This window comes from Zalophus californianus, chromosome 1 (genome assembly GCF_009762305.2).
Source record: "Zalophus californianus isolate mZalCal1 chromosome 1, mZalCal1.pri.v2, whole genome shotgun sequence".
In the NCBI taxonomy this organism is placed as follows: Eukaryota; Metazoa; Chordata; class Mammalia; order Carnivora; family Otariidae; genus Zalophus; species Zalophus californianus.
Window position 1 is genome coordinate 164158136 of NC_045595.1, and position 20790 is coordinate 164178925.

At 38.1% G+C, this 20790-nt stretch overlaps 1 protein-coding gene across 13 annotated transcripts in view; it reads left to right on the forward strand.

Annotated features, from left to right (window-relative positions):
* Positions 1-20790, forward strand: part of CBLB (Cbl proto-oncogene B) — a 219826-nt gene that overhangs the window by 26032 nt on the left and 173004 nt on the right. The gene's annotated exons all lie outside the window — the stretch shown is intronic.

Below are 20790 nucleotides of genomic sequence, written 5' to 3' on the forward strand. Positions count from 1 at the left end.
AAAGCACGTGGTAGACTAAATTGGCTGTGGGCTATAGTTTGCCAACTCTTGGCTTAAAGTATTAATCTCATTTTTGGACAGTAAAATTTTGAAAATGTTTTATCAACATAACCAAGTATGTAAGTTGCATGAATTAAGAATGTGTTTGGCTAAAAGTAACAATGCCTAAGCAACAGTAGTTTAGGAGTATAGGGATATATATTTCTCAACAGTGCTGCCAGAGACTCAAGCTTTCTGGCTTTGTAATCTCCTCCCTTAGTTGGGTTTGTCCTCATTCTAGTCACTTCATGGTTGTAAAATTTCTGCTGTGGTTTTATCTTCGTTAAGGCTACTAGACAGGAAAGAAGGGCAGGGCAGCACCAGAAATGTCTGTCCTCTTTTTATCATAGATCAAAAAGCTGCGTGGAAGTTTTCTACGTGACTTGCTCCTTCAGGCAGATTTCTCTGGGGCCTTTTTAGGCCACCAAGTCTCCCCTTGCTACAAAGGTGCCTGGTCTATTGATAATTTTAAATTTCAGCATTCTTTCATTTTAGTGAAAGGCAAGGGAGAAAAGGATTGGGAAAAGGTATTTAGTCATTCTATAATATCTGCCCCAATAGATAACCCAACATCAATGGATGCAATTAATTTAGACATATTTTATGGTGTAACTTGACTTTAGGACTCATTTCTTTAAAACTATGTTGTCAAAAACTAATTTTGAAGGTAATCAGCCACACCTCATAAATGCTGACAGAAGACGTAAGAATGGTTGGAGAAAAATGACTGTTTGTTAGTCATAGTAATAGCATTAGGCAGAATATCAGCATTTGTGCAGGTCCCTGACTCCCATCTCCGACAGGGGGAAATAAAGGACAGATGACACTTGCCCATTCAGTGGATGGCACTAGGAAAGAGCCCTGAGCTTAAGGAACCTGCATCTTTTATAATGGGGGGTAAACTGGCCTAATCTTTGTACTGGAAGGAGACACTGGATAGTAAATCTTGTTTTCGTTCCAGAAGGAGACACTGTTGCCTATCATCCAAGGCTGTTTGCTTTATAAGTGTTTCTGAAAGGATAGTCCCAAACAAAGGTGTCAGCATCTGTGATCAAAATACATGCAGACATGTGAGAGACCTATGGAGAGTTTTATCCCAAAATATCTATGTTCATTTTTTTCCTCGAAACCATAATTGTGTCTTAAGTTATGAAATTTGAATCTCACTTAAGAATAAGATATTATGGTAATATTTCAGATTGTTAGTATAAGACCAAAATCTTGGGTTCTGCCATATGTAATAAGTTGTGTATTATGAAATATCAAATATTTTAAGAATCTCATATATATGAAATAATTGTGACATCCAGGACAATAGTGAAAACTTTTTAGAGTAAACTTTTTCTACTCTTATTGGCTTTATAGGAAAACAGTATTTAAAAATAAGACAAGGAACAAATTTACTGAGACAGTTTCATCTCAAACTCATTATCCTATAAAAGAGAAAACAATTTTTTCTTTTTTCATTGAGTAGTACCTCCTTTAAACTTTGACTACTCTAAACTTGGGCTTAGACGCAAATAATTGAAAGCAAATACTTTGTTTCAGTGGTAAGGAAGATTGAAATTATGTTTTATAAGAAATATGTTATTTGTCTTGGTCATCAATGACTACACCTCAGAGATGAGTAGTTAGTATTCCAATTCCCTTTGCTATCTGGAGAAGCTAACTTGATTGGAAGTTACATGACTTGACAAGAATTGTATATATTTACATGTGATGTATTTCTTTTCTTTTCTTTTCTTTTGTATGTCTAAATGATGTCTCATTACCAGGTTGGCATGTGTGAGCCTGCAGCTGTTGGCATCTGAAGGGTATCAGCATTGCAAACCTTTTCACCTTTGTTTCAGGAGAACTCATTTGAACAATTAGCACATTTTATACTTGTAAAAATGAGGTGTTTTCTCACCTTCATTAAACCAGTATTAATCCTGTATGTCAATGGTCAGTAAATGCAACTTTTATTTTAACAAGGCAGCTTGTATTTGTTAGTTAAATTCAGGACTGTTTATTTAAAGCTTCATTTCGCATGCCTTTTCATGCGTGTGTGTGTGTCTGTTTGTGTGTAAGAGAGAGAGAAAGAGAAAGAGAAATGTTGCTTGAGAGAGAAAAATGCTGCCTGTGACTTTTTATGCTTTTAATTTTTCTAGATGAGCAAAGTATTTTTTCCTTTAGAGAAATTGGAAACTTTACCTAATTATTTTTTCTAAAAATAAATTGTTAGCTCATTTTACAGATGCTGCAAACACCTCAGTTATGTTTGTATAAAGCAACTGAAGTTTAAGTTGGTAATTTATCACATTACTTTTTTCCACTTTATCAGTATTTGGTAAACTAAAGCCTGTGGGCCAAATCTAGTCCTCTTTTCTTTCTTTAAATAAGATTTCAGGAGCACGTGGACCTGTCCATTCTATGGCTACGTTGGCAGAAGTGGGTAGCTGCCACTGAGACTATGTGGTCCACAGAGCTGAAAAAATTTACTATCTGGGCCTTCAGTGAGAAAGTTTACCAACCCCTGCAGACTGACATAATTGCCTATGGCAGTCTTAGAAGCTTGGCATTTTTTTTTTAAGATTTTATTTATTTATTCATGAGAGACAGAGAGACAGAGAGAGAGAGAGGCAGAGGGAGAATCAGGCTCCCAAGGAGCAGGGAGCCCGATGTGGGACTCGATCCCAGGATCCTGGGATCATGACCTGAGCTGAAGGCAGACGACTTAACCATCTGAGCCACCTAGGCGCCCGAAGCTTGGCATTTTTAAAAGGAAACGTTTTCTTCACTTTTTCTTTTTTCCCCTGTCTCTGCCCAGAATGCTTTATGAACTGCTGGCCATTGTGATCTTCTAGGGGCAATAAAATATTAATGGCAGGTAGTCCATGACTGAGGGCTAAAGCTCTTAGAGACCTCCATCTCCTATCTTGTATCAGTATTCTGATGTGTATAATTTTATTTATCTTATTTTTTATTTTATTTATTTGACAGAGAGAGACACAGAGAGAGAGAGAGAGAGAGAGCACAAGTAGGCAGAGCAGCAGGAGGGAGAGGGAGAAGCAGGCTCCCTGCTGAGCAGGGAGCCCGACGTGGGGCTCGATCCCAGGACCCTGGGATCATGACCTGAGCTGAAGGCAGATGCTTAATGACTACACCACCCAGATGCCCCCGATGTGTATAATTTTAAAGTGCATAAAATTTAAACTTTTCTTAGTTTTTTTTTTCTTTTTTTTAAAACACAAGATATGTCACCCATGTTTTTGGCAGTCATCTATTTAGTGGTTTCCCTATAGAGTCGACGGACCAGGTGATGCATTCTAATCTTCTAATGATAAAGTGCATGTCCTTGAATTTGTATGGTACCCTGTTCTTACCAGCTGGCATCTGAGTATCCACATTTTTAAGAGTACCTTAGCTGTTCCGATGTCGTGCTTGTTGTCAAGAGTCTCCCTGAGTGAAACCATCTTACTTTCCATGTGCGGTTACCAGGGACTACTGAGAGGGCACAGGGAGACGAGGATCCTGGGTCTGACAGAGGTCTTTGCACTTGACTACACTTCCTTTATTACCACTGCAGGGCTCCACTCCCAGTTGTATGTCATTTTCAAGGATCCCCAGGAAAGATAAATTTGGTAAGGACTTTGAAGGAATTTTGTTGGAAAAGAAGAATTGAAATTATCTTTTTACATTCTTTTCGGATTGGCCAGTTCACTACCCTAAGAATTTACCTTGGCATGCCAACTTTGTATCCAACCATTTTCCCCCTCATCCCCCTTTTGTGCAGATCCTTTCTTAGTATTAATATAGCTAAAGCCCCCACTTGGTCCCCACCCTCATCAGCTTTTTCTGATTACTCTTGCCAAAATGTCTCTTCTCCCATGGACTGTAGCATTTATCAAGGCCTTTCATGTAGCACTTAAATATATATTGTCAAATATTACTATATTTTGTGAAAAAGACAGATTATTTTGAATATTTCATTATCTATAAGGCAAAACTAATTTCTTCTTCTGTGTAATCTTTAACAGTGTCCAGTATTGCATCGTTGGCAAACATTCATAAAATGCATATATATATATTATTTTTTAAAAGATTTATTTAATTTAGAGAGCGAGAGCGAGAGAGTGTGAGTGGGGGGAGGGGCAGAGGGAAAGGGAGACAGAGAGAGAAAATCTCAAGCATACTCCTCCCCCGCTGAGTGCAGAGCCTGATGTGGGGCTCGATCCCAGGACCTTGAGATCATGACCTGAGCCAAAATCAAGAGTCAGAGACTCAACTGTCTGAGCCACCCAGGTGCCCTCTCATAAAATATATTATTGCTTTAGAATTACTGTAAGATTATTTGAAAATCCTGCTTTATTCCTTGATTAAGAGCAACGAGGTCCCAGAAACAGGGGAGAGTGAAAACATTACACTGTAAAGTGTCCGGTGAAGTGTCTGGAGGCTTGGCTTTTAGAATTTGTAGACGAGCTCTGAATATCAACTTCAGATTTAGCAGTGAGTGCCATTGATTTTAGAAGAAAAACCTGTCCGTAAGCATAGTCACACCATTATTATTTATTGTAGATTGTTTATATTTTGAAACAACTTTTTAATTCTATGTGTACACAAAATGTCTTTAATGCAGTGACATTTTTGGAGAAAGTTGGTAACATTACTAAGATTGGGAAGCATTTCTTTAGTGGAGTGATCTTGTAGCTACTCTTAGCACCTATAAAATAAAGCCCTTAAAACCCACAGCTTCACCATTCTGCCTGGTCCCATGAACTGCTCAAGGCAAGCATATTTCATGGCTTTCCTATTACTAGTTCTCCATCTGAGCTCTTATGAGTGTTTTCACTTCCTCTTATTCTGATTTTCACATTTCTTCAAAGACTGTTTTTGTTTCTATGCTATGCTGTGTATATGACTCTGAACACACAGGACTTTTCAGCAACTGGGGAATCCTCCCAAAATCTGTGCTTTCGACATGAATAGTCCAGTTTCGTTTGTCATGTATTTTGCCAGGAGTACCTCATCCTCTTCATCGCTTGCTGTGCAGCAGACAGTGGTTACATCCTTTCACGACTCTTCAGAGAGTGCCTAAGTACATGTGCACCAGGTTAAGAAGTCTTATTCTGGCAATCATCTTGTGTTCCTATGCATGGAATTCTCTGATATGTACAAGGATTTTCAAACTTGAAAATTAGTTTTCAGATTTTAGCTAAAATTTTTCTGTATTTCTGTATTTAAGTGCCATCTCTTTTTGTTTCCTTTTATTTTACCTTTTGAAAAAGATTTATTTGTTAATCTGAGAGAGAAAGAACAGGCAGTGGGGAGGGACAGAGGGAGAGGGAAAGTCTTTTTTTTTTTTAAGATTTTGTTTGTTTATTTGACAGAGAGAGACACAGCGAGAGAGGGAACACAAGCAGAGGGAGTGGGAGAGGGAGAAGCAGGCTCTCTGCTGAGCAAGGAGCCTGATGCGGGGCTCGATCCCAAGACCCTGGGATCATGACCTGAGCCGAAGGCAGACGCTCAACTGACTGAGCCACCCAGGTGCCCTGGAGAGGGAGAGTCTAAAGCAGACTCCAAGCTGAGCACGGAGCCGGATGGGGGGCTCAATCTCACGACCCATGAGATCATGACCTGAGCCAAAACCAAGAGTCAGACGCTCAACTGACTGAGCCACCCAGGTGCTCCTCTTTTTCTTTCCTTTTAAAAGGCAAGTTTAGATGGTTGGATCTGGTATTCCTGCCATATAAGCTGCTTTTTTTTTGGTTTTGTTTTCCATGAGCGTACTAGCTCTGAGGGACATCTGAGACATTTTGAATTTGTAGACTAGGGCTTTTAAAGAAAGGAATTGCTGTTCTCTTACATCAACCATGCAGACTCAGAAGCAGACTTTAAAGGAAAACAGAGACATGTGTGTTCTCACTATGTATTATCGTTGCGCCCCCTCACATAGCTGTTAGGATTTGTCAGCAGTTTGTTTTGACTCACTGTACCAAGGTGGGGGTGGTTTTGTGTGTTTTTATAAGTTATCTAGTGTGGGATGTCAGTAATCTTAACTTTACCATTTTGATTGGCTATAATCCATCCATTTCTTCCATATTTTAGTCCTGAAACTTGCCCTAAAAATATGTGCCAAATAGTTTTTCTCTTTTGGTAACAAAACCCAATTCTTAAGATATATGCCCTTTTTGTTGTTGTTGTTTCACAATGCCTTTGTGACGGATTCATGGTATTTCCCCAGACTAGTTTGGGAACCTCCTTGAGTTGTCCTTTTCAATTTATCTTGATAGTTCTTCTTACATAATAAAACTTAATTTTATTTATTATGTCAAGACTGGGGATGCTCCTAAATCCACATCTCATTTCCTGGGAGGTGGTTTTAGATACATATAACCACAGTAGATTGTTTTGATCAGGGGTGAGGATGTCTCTGTCTGAAGGAGAAGTTGGAGCTCCTGGAATTGATTTGAATGCGTCTTCTGATTTCAGGAACCATTTATAAAGAGAAGGTGGTCTAGGCAGAGATGTCTTGACCCTTTTACTATGTTCTAAAAGAAACAGCACTCCAGGGAGTAATGCAACATGATGCACCTGGTACATCTTTTACATGACTCTAAGTGGGGGGAGTAAAGCCTTAGGATGAGACACAGAAAGTCAAGTGCTTTCCTTTCATCACCCAGGGTAACCATTACATTTAAAGAGCAGCATAAATGTCTTGAGTCCCTGATAACTTTTCATTATGTAACTACTCTTTATTTTCTCTACTGTATACATGACATTATTCCAGCAGCAAGTTAAATTTTTCCTTGTATACGTTTACTGTAAACTGTCACTTATGTGGGATCAAAATAACTAGAATAATTTAGCATTTTCAGTACTTGACATTTAAGAGAGAGACAGATGGCAAGGAAACAAGGTAAGAGCAGGACTTTATTTGCTGTATTACAATCTCAAACTACTGTAAAAAATTTTAATTAGATGTTATTTTAGGAAGTTTCCAATTCACCACAGGTCACTGAAGCTTGGGCTGAAACAGAATGTACACCATGTGTTTTAATAGATCAGCAATCTACTGCATGTGGCTGAAAGTTCATCTGGATCTAGTAGGTTATATTTTTAAGAGTGTAAAAATTTTACTGGGTCCCAGGATTCTTTAGAGCAAACCTATTTTTCTTCTTAATTTTAAATACTATTTGAGACTTCTAGTTGGAGTTCAGAATCAAGTGTGTTTCGTTTAAAGACTGAAAAATTTCTTCTGATATCTCTCCTTTTTAGTAAGCTCATTTTTGTTTTTCTTCGTGGTGATTATTTTTAATTTCCCGCAGCTCTACTGGAGGTTTTCTCCACTGTGAGGTAGTAGTTGTTATGCGTAATTCAAAATTCAGTTCTTCAGTTTTCTAAAAGAATTTCTGTGAAATAGGGCTTCAAAATTGATGTGTTTTTTTGTTTTGTTTTGTTTTTTCAGATAGAAGTTAGTTGTAGAACTATTCATGGTACAGGAAAATAAATTCACATATGAAGACTTCTCAGGTTATTCTTTGTATAATTATGTGTTTCTTTTCATCTCTACAAATAATATGAAGATCTTGAAAAAACAGTTGCTTCTCACCATTAAAATAAAAATAAAGAGCCTTGAAATATGACTGGTGCCATACATAGTTCATGGAGGTTAGTAAGTGATAAAGCAAAAGGCCGACTGTTCTTGAATTGCAAAATGTTGCATAGTTTGTACAATTACCAGCTCTGGGGATAACATGTATTCATAGTTTAATTGGTGAACAAGAAAACTTACGATGAAAAGTTCTATAGATGATTCTTTTCCCTTCCAAGATTTACAGCATTTCTAAAGGAACAGAGTGTGTCACAATTTGGTAATAATAAAGTTAATTGAAAAGTCACTTTCTTTAAATGTTATAAACTTAGAGAAGATAGCATTACAATTCTGAGAAAGTCCTGTAGACATTATGTGTTTTGTTTTTTGTTTTTGTCTTTTTTTAACATGAGTGAGTCCTTTTTGTTTCTTTTTTTCATTTTGGGTTTGTAATCAACGTACATAGTGAATTATGTGCTAAAATTTGTTATAAATGCGATATGATATCAATATTATGTAGTCCTCTCCCCTTCTTAGTTTTATTAAGCTTCTGGGTTCTCTTCAGTTGCTAGGAATATATTTGTGTTTCCTTCAGCTCTTTTGTTTGTTTAAGTAGCACTTAGCATTGTTTTGTAGGAACAATATCACCTACTGTGTACAATTATAGAAGAAGTAGTTTCTCAGATTCTGAGAAAAAGCCCTAGAAAACTACCATTAGGAAATCTGTTACACCACTTGTACATTACAGAATTTTAAGAACTGTTTCTCCAGATGATGTCAATAGGGTAAGAGAAGTGCACAGTCATGACATTCTTATTTGGGCTAGATCTTCCCCATGTAATCTGTTTTTTTATTATCAGAATGACCCCAGTCCTTAAGAATTTGTTTTTGAATTACTCAGCTCATTTTAATCTACAACTGGGAAGTTTTGATTGATACAGTGTTTAAGGAGTAAATTATCATTTGCAATAAAAACCAAACAAAAAACCAAAACCAAAACATCAGTAGTCAAACAGAGAGGGGCTACTTAATGGATGATTTGAGAGGGTCCATTTATTCTGGACCTGGAAATCTTAAGATCTAGGTTTTTTTAAATTAAAGGTTTTACATAATTATCAAGTTCTCTAATTCCTTTAGAATACTAGCCTTTAGTGATTGTTTAACTGTCTTAGAGGAAATTATATAAGCTCAACATTTTCATTTTAAAGTTTATGCTATTCCAGGATTAAAAATAAAAAAGCCATATCTCAAAATTATTCATTATTGATGTCACTAGGTGTAAAAGAGCATATTTGATTCTTGAAATTTCTGTGAATAATAAAATTATTTGAATTTTAAGGAAAACACCTAAGAATGTGAGTCTTCCTTTTGTTTTCAAATCGGAATTAAAATCGGACACTTACGATAAACACCACCTCTGGATACTGAAAACGAATCTTAACAGTATTTCTTATTCAGAAAACGAAGGTGATCACAAGCTGAACGAAAATATCCTACTGATTGCTTGAAAGCCACATGAGTTGCAAAAAAACGTAAAAATTGTTAACTTTTATGTTAAGGCTTAAAATTTCCTCTTTAGTTTTAACTGGTCATGGAAATTAATGAGCCCATTTGACCCAGAGCAAGGTATTTAGTGTGCTTTCCCTCTTCTGCTTGAAGCCAGACTCTGGAATGCTGTCCAGAACCGTCATGCCAAATGAGTCATTTTTATTTGCAAGCCTCCAAATCTGTTCTCGTCCAAGGCCATATGGTTGATATGAGTGGAAACTGTGATGGCTAGAACCTGGAGTCGTAACACGACAAAAAACACTACGTACTCATATGAGTGGTGTCTCATTTCTGTCTCTCGGTCCTCTTCCTTCCAGCCTCATCTCAAGACAGTCTCCCTCAGGTCTTTGCTTCGGCCCCTCGTCTTTCAGTTCTTCAGGCTTTCAGGACCTCCACATCTGCTGCCCCACCTGCCTGGAAGCTTTTTGAGCTCTTTTCGCTGTTGCTTATCCTTCAGGTCGTAGCCTCAGTGTCAGTTCCTCAGAGGGGCTTTCCTTGACCCATCCCTCCGTGTGATTCTGTGCTTTATTTTCTCTACGGTATTCTGTTCTCTCCAGATCCTGTTGTAGTCTGTATAATCTTAATTTTCTTCACTACTTTTCCCCAGTGCCTACTTCAAATCCTATGCACAGGAGGTACACAGGAAGCACATCTGACTGGCATGAGGGCCGCGTATAGGCTAATCTCAAGCTGTATGCTATTTAAGGAATGTCCTGGAACTTAGCAGGCGTTCTTGAACCTATATATGGACAGAAGCTGTTGTTGGTGTTTTTGTTTTGTTCACTTTTGTTTTCTTTCTGGGGATGGGAAGAGAAATTTAGTAGTTAATTAAGCCAGAGAAATTTAATTAAATTGGGCTTACTAATCTTGTGTGGTCCAGAGATACTTCTTTTAATCATCGGAGGATTTTATTTTCATGTGACATTGTAGAGAGGATGAAAAGGACCTTGAGGCCACATGCATCACTCTTTTTCCTGTTGATTCCTAATTAGAACCAGTATCTAGAATCTGTTTTAATATAGAACTAAATAGCACAGAAATATGAGAATTACAAGTAAAACCACTTCGCATGTTTAATTGTTTGTTGTTCTTTACCGGTTCAAATTAGCATATTTAAAAGTTTTACTTAGAAATATGAAATTGCAATCCGATGTATCAGTGTATGTTTTTTCTTCATGCAAAATAAAGTAAAATTTCAAAATCCTTACGGCAGAGGTGTTAATTGGTAGTTTCTTAGTTGTAGCTCTTAAGTTAATGAACACAATATTACAAATAGATTAGATACAGGGGTCTTTGATATATATCTCTCTTCAGGAAGCAGGTGAACAATATTTAGGCATTACTTATTACCTTCCTAAATGAATTGCCATCTTTTGTTTTAAAGAATATATTATGCATGATTATTTTTATATAATTTTTAAATGATTACTTAATTCCAGTTGTATCAACCTGAAACTATTTTGAGTAGCTTTTGGCTCCACCCTGCTTTTCTGAACTATACTCTCTACCTCCATCCATTACTCAGTATCCCATACTACAGTATTCTCTCCATATAGTTTTGTTTATATAGTTCCCTTAATTTGAAATAATTTTAAAAATTACCATTTTACTCTTTTGCTTTCCTCTTGAATAACATTTAAGCTTTAGCCTTACTTGTCTAATTTCGATTTCTGGATTGTACCAAGATCTTTTCCACCTTGTTGCCTTTTCAAATACCTTTCCCTTCCTAAAAAGCTCTTCCCCTCACTCTTCACATTTTTAGGGGTTGGGACAAAGATCTAAGTGTACATATCACCTTTGATGGGCCTTCTTTAACCACCCTATCTAAAATAGGTTGTCCCAATTAGTATTTTGAATGTTTGCTGATGTTTTCTCCTTTTTCCCAATTATATCACTTTTCTTTCAAGATATAAGTGAGGTTCTTATTCTTGATACATTTTCTCAGTAATTAAGTGCTAGAATTTGAGTTTCCTGAGCTTTTACTATTTGCTAAAACACTGTGGTTGGTTGTGTGGAAACAGAGTTCTGTCTTGGTTCTTTGGATGTCCTCTATCCAGTTGATGAAACTCAGGGACCTGAGGACTCACAGAGGAGGGCACCTGAGCCCACCTGGGAGATGTCTGGTGGGGAATTATGTATGGGCTGATGCTTGAGGGTTGAGTAGCAGTTAGGTATGGGTAGGGCGAGGGTACCATGGAAGATGTTTGAAAGGAATGGGGAGTAGCCACCTAGCTCAGGAGTATGTGAAAGCATATTGTGTTGGGGTTATGTGGTTTTGCATATTCAGAAAGGTGGGAATTAGGGGATTAGGGTTTCCTTTTTTAGACTTTTTCTCTTTTGCTCTTCTGACTTTTCTACTATGAGTCTGGTTATGTTTCTGATGCATGGAGGAGAGCATGTATTGGGGGAAAAAAAAGAAAGGAAGCCACCCCGATAGTATACCACACAATTTCATATTTAAATGAAAGTTTTGCATTTTGGATATTTCACCTGTTAGTTGTTTAAAGTTTGGTACTACTGATTTGTATTTTTGGCGTTTCATTTGTTTTAAAGGCTTTATCCTAAACCATGTGCATATGCACAATGGGAACTCAATTAACCCCTAAAAGAATTGACCAACTTTTGAGAAAAGAGTTTGACCTTTAATTTTGGTGAGTTTTCCTCCTTGTGCCCTGATTGAAGTTGCAGTAGGCATTGCACTTCACATTAGGCTCATGAGATAAGCAGGTATGTGTCTTATTTCCACACCCTAAAATGGTTTGTCTCTGAAATTATATAATCAGATATTTTCCTGTCTTATAATTTCAGCTTTAAAATATAATCTTAAAACTTCAGGGGTTTTTTGTTGTTGTTGTTGTTTTTATTCTTTTTTACAAACTGTTAGTAACAGAGGTGGTTCTTTAAAAGAAAAAAACATGAGTTCTCATCTGTCTCCTGTCTCTCACAACAAAATCTGATTGATCTTTCATATTATGATATGATACTTCACAAGGTTGATCCTGAATCAAAGTTACCAACACTTTCCCTAACAGAAGAAAAATATTCGGATTCTTGTATTACTCACTCAGGGGAAAGTATTACATACAGAGGAAAAGCCTTTGATAGGCACTGTTGCTTCCTCCAGGAAATGAAGTATGAGGATCTAAATAAGTGTCTGTCCTATAAACAAGGGACAGCCGTATTAGGCTATGTTGGACACCTATTCAGTGGCTTTATTAGAAGACTTTTCCCATCATAGTTCTCCAGGATTTATCAAGTAGTTATACCACAGACAGTCTTATAAGTTGTTTTGATGTTCACAGCAATACATTATGGGGGAGGGGTAGAAAGTACAGATTATAACTCCATTATTGCTCTCTCTCGTTTTTTTAGAGAGGAGAGGGAGAGAGGGAGAGAGGGAACCCCAAGCAGATTCCACTCCCAGTGCGGAGCCCAACTCGGGGCTTGATCTCATGACCCTGAGATTCTGACCTGAGCCAAAATCAGGAGTCTGACACTTAACTGACTGAGCCACCCAGCTACCCCATCTCTTATTTATTTCTTAACATCTAAAGCAGTAGAATTCCCAAGTAAATACTCAGGTGAAAATGGGGTCAAGTTAAACATACCTGATTGTTGGGGTTCTTGGGTTTACATTTGTGCTAATTACATATAAAATGAGATATCTCTTTAAGTTAATACAATCAGTATTTGAAAACAGCACTTCAAATATTGTTATTAGGACTATACTGAGCCAGTTTTCAGTAGTAATGAATTAATTCCACTTCTCATAATGGCTTTCAATAGCAAGAATTTCTCTTGCAGAGGGACAATTAGCAACATGAAGAGATGTTTCCAAAATTATAATAATGTATCTTCTAAAAATTGTTGGTGATATGCTAGATGAAGTGATAGAGAATTTTATCTTTTATTTTTTTTAAAGATTTTATTTATTTATTTGAGAGAGAGAGCACGCAAAAGGGGTGGGGAGGGGCAGAAGGAGAGGGTGAGAACCAGACTCCCCTCTGAGCAGCGAGCCCAACGTGGGGCTCGATCCCAGGACCCTGAGATCATGACCTGGGTGGAAGTCAGACGCTTAACAGACTGAGCCACCAGGTCACCCCATGATAGAGACTTTTAAATAAGTAAATGCTAATTAACTTTCAGAGGATTTTCTTTTTAGAGTTTTGGTTCATCCTAAAGAGAACTGGGAGAATTGTGAAGTGATGCAGGGCTGGGAATTACTGATATCAGGTCTCATTCCAACAGAAGTAGAGGAGAAGGACATAGAAAAATTTGATTTTAAAAGGAAATCTTCCATATCATAAAGATTGCTGCAGTTTTGTGTATAGGAGTTGATCTTCTGCCTTCACTGTGGGAAAACTATATAGATAAACAGTATTCATTACATTTATTTCACCTGTGTTTGATACTAAAGTGTTTATTTTGCCATAAACTACAAAACCAGATTGGAAAAGTAATCTGTATTTTCTAAAGTATACATATTTCATGAGCTTTATAAAAATGGTATTTTAAGATATTATTTTATCATTACATTAGAATATTACAGCGTCTGTTTAGCAGTTACTACACAGGGATAGAAGGTAAAAAAAAAACTTATTTAAGTTGTTTTTTACTTTCATAAAGACTGCAACTCAAAAATAATTGCAGCAGGTTGTACATGTTAAATTTTCTGGTCTAGAAATGTGGCATAGAATTTCCCTAGAAGCTTCTGTTCCATTGTGGTTGAAATGTTTTCTCACCTTTTTAGACTACTTCATTACTGCTGATGTAGGTGATACTTTGAGATGTGCCAAGAGAAAGTTGTGTAAAATTTCCTTTGACCTTTTCTATACTAAAGGCTAAGTAAGATGCTTTAGACTTGCTGATTACTTTAAAAATTAAGTACTTATCTGTGTTCAGATAAGTTTACTTATTAGAATACATCAACTTATATTTCATTTATAATCATCTCTCTCTTGTAAATTTATCACTTAAAGAAAGGTAGTGAGTGATTTGCCCCAAGGCTAAGAGCAATATTATTTAACTTATTGATGCATGTGAATTTATTTACTATTTATTATTCTATGCTAAAAATATTTGAGACAAACGCAAAAAAAACTCATTTTTAAAAAACATTTAGTGTTTCACAAATCCTATCTTTAATGTGTCTAGGCATGTATCAATATTTTCTCCTTTAAGGAAAGATTATCTGATTTGCTTAATTCACTCAGTGAAACTGCATTTATATCTAATGGAAGTCATTTTGTAGTTGCCACTATCATCTGAACTGAGGATTAGTAATTGCCCCCAGATTCATTTGGCTCCTTTTCTTATTATAATGTATTCCTCCATTGTGATCAACTCCTAGTAAAGAGTGTTTTGGGGGCTCTTATGGAGCTGATGTAGCCCTATGTGTAAGTTCTGACTAATTGGATATGAATAGAAGTGAGGTGCAGCTCCTAGGTCATGCTTTTTTAAAGGGAGGCCACATAACCCTCCTACCTCTTTTTCCTGCTCTCTTCCTGCTGGCTAGAATGTGAAGATGGTTATGAGTCATGTTGGGCCACGTGGAGGAGAGCAAATGACATAGGAGTGGCAGAACTTCAAGGGAGAAGGAGCCTTGGTCATTGACTCTTTGGTAGACTAGAGCTGCCATACATTTAGATGAAAGGGAAGTAAACATCAGCATAAGCCACTATTATTCTGTGTCACTGTCACATACAACTGAAACTATATGCTGGAATCCACCACTATGCTGAAAGGATTAACCGTTTCTGCTGCCGTTTTTTTGAAATTTAAGTTTCAGATTGTGTGATAGTCACAAATGAAGGCATGGCCATGTGAAATAAAGCTTTATTAACTATGCCTCATTTAGCTAAAAGTAAGCACTAAATTCATGCTAACGAGGCTCTTTAATATTATCTTGTTGTGGATTATATTGTACAGTTATTCTGTTATACTGTTTTGTAACTCTCCCTAACTGTGGGATTTCATGCCCCACTGAGAGTTTGAGCAGATATTATCTGTTGATAGTCCAGAGTTCTTTTATTTGTAGTCTCTGTGTTTGCTTTCTATACCTCCATTTATGTCTATCCCCCACATCTTTCTCTTCCCCTTCTACCTTTGGCCAGTATCTGGGGGAGTTCTGGCGCAGCTCTTAATAGACCTTAATAGAGACCAGGTGCCTGGCATTATTCCTGAATATGCACACTGGTGAAATTCAGTTACTTGCTTAGGGAGTTTGTGGGCTTATATCATAATGGATGGAAAAATGCCCTGTACTTCACAACCTTTTAGACTAATAACACTTACAAGAAATTGTGAATGTTATAGGAACGTAGTTCTGTGTGGGAGATGAGTACTAGGAAAAAAAAGTTTCATAATGATGAGTGAGAAATTTTCAGAAGGCATTGTGTTGTTTGTCATTTTCAGTCCAAAAGGCAACTTACACCATCACACTGGGGATGGGATATAGCTTCACTGAATGATGTGGTTTGCTCCCGAGTTATTTAGTTATGTTTCATTATATTGAAATACTCTGCCCTTGCAGAATCATTGTGAATTATGTGTGAAGCTCTAAGTGGGAAAGTTGAAGGAAGGGCAGTATTCTCTTACAAGAACAATGCATATGCGTCTCTTGGTGTCCTTCCTAAGCTCTGTCTTTGTGACTGTGCCAAATTCCATCACATTCTGTATGCATAGATACAACCGCATGCAAGCACGAGGCATCTTGCATTTTAAAGAAACCTAAGGAACGGCCAAAATCTTCCTTGCCTGTGATTCACCCTCCCTTTAAATTTCATTTTATATGTGCATGGAAGAGTAGAGGGAACGTTACCTTCCATGTCAATCTGGAAAACCTTCTAGCACCCGAGTCTGCTGTGATCCTTGGAGCAATATTGGAAGTCTCTTGTTTCACTGGAGCCACTTGTGTATCATTACTCTTCTGCTTACTTTCAAAAAATGTTCCTGTCAGTACTTCCACAGTCTTCTGACTCCTGTAGCAGGCACATCCTTATAGACGCCAGTATTAGTCTTCATAGTCACACCAGCATTGGAAGGGAACTTTCTAGTCTTTTTGCGCTCCGGATGTTACCTTCATTCTAGGCAGCTATAATTCTCACCTTATTGACCACTCTCAGGGACTCTTACCTTTATTCCACCCGGCCATGTATATCCCTGGCCAAGTCATGCTACCCTTGGAATCCTTAATTCCAAATCTCATTCTGCAAACACAGCCTCATTCCTACCTCTCTTATTTCCTTATGCCCATGAAATCTACACTTAGACGTCCTTGGTATTCTCTGTTATTCCTACTCCATTCTTCTGGTCTCTTGATTCTCTTTAGGCTTCACTCATTTCTTGTACCCAGCTTGGATCCCATTTAATCATTGGTCAGACACATCTGAGTTCAAACTCTAGCTCTCCTAGTTATGTTAATTTAGGTAATTTACCTGACTTCTCCACATCTCAATATCTTTACTCGTAAGAAAAGTATTATAATATCCATCTAGTGGCAAGGTTGAGAGTATATAGGAGAACATTGGTTAACTGCCTAATATAGTTCAAGACAATTAGTGGTTATTAAATTAATGTGAGCTGCTTTTATCTTTAATATTATTTGAGAGAATGATAAAAGATGATGAAAAGGTGAATGAAGTTGGGGACAAAATAAGGGAGGGTTAAGGAATGTAGATTCGACTTTACAGAAGCTGTGGAGAACCTTTGTGGGTTCTTCAGCAGTGAAGTGGCGCTATTTAAGTAATGCATGTGAAAGGTCATTCAGTTACACAGTTTATGTGATAGTGGTAAATGCTAGAGAGTGGAGTAGGAAATTTGTTGGATTATAAACTGAAGCTATGATGTTCCTAGTTTCAAGTGTCTTGTTTCTTATTTTATCTCCTTTATGTAGATCGTGTTTCATATTGTTACATTTTGTACTTTTTATTACTTCTTTATGAATGACTTGATAGAGAAAATTTTATGTATGTAGTAAATGTGAGTTCATTTCTTTGGTCAGGGAGATAATGGGTTTTTTTTGAAGTACCTACTATCTTGTTGCCCGAGTTGAGTTGTACAGTGAACTTGAGTCTCCATAGACAAAATAGGAGACATGTCATATTGGAACCATTTAGAAACCCAAGGTGCTTGGTTTTAAATTTCTAAAGCATTTGGATTTATTGTTTCGGTGCTTAATTAGGGCAATCTCCTCAAGATTTTCAATCTTATTAAATTGATTTTGCATAATTTCCATGAATTTCTGTGTTACTAGAATACTCTCAAATATGCCATTCAGATTTCAAGTGAAGTGTGAGTGAAAACGACTCGGGTTCACTTGATGATATAATGCATTGTTTATTATACTAGAAAGTGAATGCTTAACATCAGCCTAGGATGGTGCCTTCTTAAATTACTGCCTTCACACCTTTGCATCTGGAACAGTGAGTCAGAAGCAGGTAGGAATTTCAACTACTGGTAAACCACTTCATGCCTTTAAAACAATTTAACGAGGAGTTGTTTTTAACCTGAAAACTGAGACAGGAGACACATGGCAGTAAAATCTGCTGTTGTTAGTTTACCTTACTCTCAAATTTTTAGTAATTCATGTATTTATTCATCGGTTCCTTCAATGTGGTTTGTTGAGCACCTACTCTGTCCTGGCCCTGTTTTAGTCACACAGGGTAATAATTCTCAATTATTGAGCCTGAATCCTCTTTCCTGTGTATTAGAGAATAGACAGAAAATATCAGGAAAATGGAACACTATCTACATTTTGCTTTGAATGCTTTTTACCTTCTCCTCTTTGTCATCTTCCTCTCCTTCCGGTTTCTATCCCTGCTGCTCCTCCGCCCCCCCCCCGCCCCATCTCAGCGTTCAAGGAGATGAGGAGGTGGGAATTTGGAGTGGAAGATTGGTTTAAGGGAACAGTTTTCCCACCCGGGCTTTAAATCATGGCACAGTGTCTCATAAGACATTAGCTGCAGGTCCGTGAAAGGGGCTATGACTGTCACCAGATTGATTCCTTCATCCCATCATTATCGGCCGGGGGCCATTGGTGTGCAAGCCATATCGCAGGCTCGGGGGATTCTGTGGTGCACAAACCAGCTGCAGCTCCAGTCCTCATGGAGCGTACCCTCTAGTGGGGGAGGCAGACCATGAAAACACCTCCTAGAAATGCTCTGGTTTCAGTTAGTGATAAACTCTCTGAGGAAGGATGATTCAGGATAAGAGGATGGAAGAGGGGTTGCTTCTGTAGTAATGCCCTAGTCTAGTGTTGTCTGCCTGGCTCTGTCATTCCCAAGCCTTTCACAAGGAGTAGGGGTAGTTCTTCCCGTAGCTCTAAGTCTGAAAGGGAGAAAGCAGAAGAGTGAAACCTCCCTTTCAGCTGGTGTGAAGTGGAGTGGCCAGTGTATCAGCTTCCTTCACAGTGCCCAGGGAATTCCTCTGCTGAGGTATCACCTTAAGCCAGTTGTGAGTAGGAATGGGCTAGGTGATAGGCACCGGGGAGTGGTACAGAGAAGAACGGGGCTCAGAGGGGGGGAGGGTGGAATTCACTAAAGACAGCCTGACTCCACTTCATAGCTTCCCTGAATCAAGGCTAGGTTTGTGGTATTCAGCCCCCGAAAGGCAACAGAAACATGTAGCATTTGGTTTAGGTTCTAGTACATGTTTGTTAACTATAGCAGCCTTGCTTGGACAGCAGAACACCAGCCACTAGTTCATTTCCCATGCCGGGGCGTATTTGATTTGAAATCGAGGCTGTGGTAACAGTTTCCACAAATAGTACCCTTGGCGAGGCCCCTTATGCATAAAGTTGCCCTTTAAAACTGCAGCTACCTCACATTTCTCCCTGAAGAGTAGTGGGCAGGGCTTCAGGGGAACTTTGGGTGGATTTGACAGCCTGTGGATCTGGACTTGTGTCCAAGACAGAAAAGCATCCTCCTTTTCAAAGGTCCAGACTGCTGTGGTGCAAGGCCCAGCCCATGTTCTGCAGTAAGCAGAATAACCCAATAGGAAGACTGTTAATCAAAGTGTGCAGGTGACTGGATTAGGGGTATTTGGAATTGATTGATTGATTTGGAAGTAGGATTCAAGTTGATCAAGAAACATAAAACGTCCTATGTGTTTCCTAAACCGATGACTTGGAACTCAAGACTTTCTTGTAACACAACAATGATTTGTGGATCTCAACGTGTCTGCCCCGCGCTGCTGTGGCCCTGAAGGGGTCTGGGATAAATCCTTGTGGTTCAGTCTGGGGTAAATCCTTGTGGTTCAGTCTGAACAACTTCAGGGGGAGTTGTTCTCACCCTTTCTTCTTGTCGTGGGGCTGGAAGGTCTCCAAGAGAAGCACGGATGAGATCAGGCCAGGGAGGCTTCTCTTTGTGGTTTTGTTTGTCAGTGACACTGATCATAGCCAAAAACAGCTGTTTCAGTGAAAGTTCAACCTTGCAGTCTATTTTCGTTAGAAGCAGGAAGAATGTCAGAGGTGATATTTGAATTTTAGGGCCTTTTATAAGGGCCTCAGCTAAAGCTGTTTAGACCTTCTGTCCTCTGTCATTTCACTTATCAAATTCAAGCACAGCCTTTTAGTTTCAACACACTTAACTTCTGGGGATGAATAGGGCATTGAACGGGGTTCTGTAAACAAGTATTTTTCTGAGCCATAAACAGGAACACAGCCTCACAATGATATCATGTCAACAAGACAGGGGATGTGATGAGGGGGGCAAGGTTGGAGAGCTTTCTCTGCCCCAATCTGGGAAAGCAACTCTGTTATCTTTGATTTAAGGAACACGGAAGTTATAACTCAAAATGCTCATGTACCTAACTGCCATTATTCAGTTCCCTAGACAGCGCTCCTGGCTGATTATGTGAATAATACTGTATGTTGACTAAACACATGTTGCTTTTTAAAGAAACCGTAAGATGAAAGGCAGAACAAAAAGGGTAGAATTGTTTGGGTACTAAGAATAGCAGAGGAGACTTTGAAGACAATTTTAAATCTCACAGGGGATATTTATTTTCCCATCTGGGTCTGAAAGGGTCCTACTGTTACCCCTTCACTCTATTTTAGATTTAATTTATTTGTTTACTTTGGCTCTGAGTGTGCCTGAAGAGATACTAACCCTCCAGCAAATGTAACTGAGTGAGAACATTATTTCAGTTCACTTTCAAAGGGACGAGATCCCATTCACAGCACTCAAAATAGAGAGTACCAGTTTGTTCCAGAATTGACCAGCCATGGAAAGACTTAGAATCTTTGTTAGCATGCTCATCCTAAGAATAGGATCTGAGCTATTGGAATTGTTAAAGAATTAACAGGCCTGAGAACTGCTAAAGCATTTTATTTCTTTCATATTTGCCAGCTTTTCCATGCCTCTTGTGCTGAGAGGTATTTAACATGGCACCTCGTTCAGAAGTTGAATTTGCTGTTAAATGGGTTCAACACTGTCACTGTGTGTGTGCATATACCATTGCATTTATATTTATATATTTGTATATAAGGGCATAGGAATAAAAATAATTATAAATAAAAATTGTAATTATAATTTATAGTAGCAAATGGCAGAAAAACAGTTAAGGAAATTATACATCCATATGGTAGAATATTTCCATTTATAAAAGTAATGAATTGTATCGATACGTGC